This window comes from Sorex fumeus, unplaced genomic scaffold (assembly GCF_029834395.1).
Source record: "Sorex fumeus unplaced genomic scaffold, SorFum_2.1 ptg000447l, whole genome shotgun sequence".
Taxonomy (NCBI): Eukaryota; Metazoa; Chordata; class Mammalia; order Eulipotyphla; family Soricidae; genus Sorex; species Sorex fumeus.
In genome coordinates, this window is record NW_026606502.1 from 20001 (window position 1) to 21282 (window position 1282).

Here is a 1282-nt window from a genome sequence, read left to right on the forward strand (position 1 = left end):
CCCACCCGCCTCTGCCCTGGCGTCCCTCCCTCGGGAGCCGTCGGGACCGGGCTCACGCCCATCCCGGCGCGCCTTCCCGCCTGAGAGGGGGGGCCGGTCCGCACCGGGGCGAGGTGTCCGGGTGTCGGGGGGGACACGGCGGCGGCGGCGGCGGCGGCGGCCGTCCCCGGGGCCCGGCGGGTGAGGACGGTTTCGGGGGCGGGGAACCCCCGCGGGCGCCTGTGGGGGTTGACCCCGCGCCTCGCCGTGCGTGCGCGGTGTCGGGCGTCCGGGCTCAGCCCCCTCGTGGGTGAAACCTCTCCCGACCCCACCGAGTCTGGTCTCGTTGTCCAAGTCTGGCCCGGCCGGAGGCACGGGCTCTCCGGAGCCCGCTGTGCCGAAGCCAGCGATGCCCGCGCAAGCGGTCCAAAAACCAGTACGACTCTTAGCGGTGGATCACTCGGCTCGTGCGTCGATGAAGAACGCAGCTAGCTGCGAGAATTAATGTGAATTGCAGGACACATTGATCATCGACACTTCGAACGCACTTGCGGCCCCGGGTTCCTCCCGGGGCTACGCCTGTCTGAGCGTCGCTTAACGATCAATCGCCCCCCGCGGGGCGTCTGCGCTCCGCGGGGGTGCGCGGCTGGGGGTTTCCTCTCGCAGGGCCCGCGCCTGACGGCTCGGGGTCCCTCCGTCCCCCTAAGTGGCAGCAGACGAGAGACGGCGGTCGGCGGCGGCGGCCCTGGCTCGCCGCCGCCGGCCACCCCGCCGAAGGGCGGGGGCGAGAGCGCGGAGCGCTCGCGCCGCCGGGGTTCCCGCGGCCGCCACGGTGCTTCTCGGTCCCCTCGGGGGTCGATCCTCGCGCCGCACGCGGCCGTCCGGGTACGGGCAGGTCGGGGGGCGGTGCGCCCCGGGTCTTCCGCGGGGGCGGGACTCGTCCCGTCCCCCCCGTGGCCCGCCTCCGCGCGCGGTCACCCTCCCTCCCCCCCGCGGGGGCAGGGGGGCCCGCGCGCGGTCTTCCGCGCGCCCCCCGTCCCGGCCGCGGCCGGCTCGCCGGCCCCGACCCGGTGGCCCCGAGGGGGTGGCTCCGCGTCGCCGCGCGCGCGTGCGGCTCGCCCCGCTTCCCGGGGGGGAAGCGTGCCCCTGACGGGCGGCCCGCGGGACGCCGCGGTGCCCGCCCGCCGTCGCACGCCTCTCCCCTTCCCGGGTCGCGGGGGCGTTCCGCCCTCCGCGGCGGCGCGGGCCTCCGCCCCCCCCTCATCGGGGTTCCCGGCCGGGGTCGGCCCGGCCGCGCGTCCGC

The 1282-nt window shown here is 78.2% G+C and overlaps 1 non-coding gene across 1 annotated transcript; it reads left to right on the forward strand.

The window, feature by feature from the left end:
- The first annotated feature begins 419 nt into the window (after positions 1-419).
- LOC130019055 (5.8S ribosomal RNA) lies at positions 420-572 on the forward strand. The gene has a single exon (XR_008791719.1). It is a non-coding gene; the product is annotated as a 5.8S ribosomal RNA (ribosomal RNA).
- Positions 573-1282: the final 710 nt, after the last annotated feature.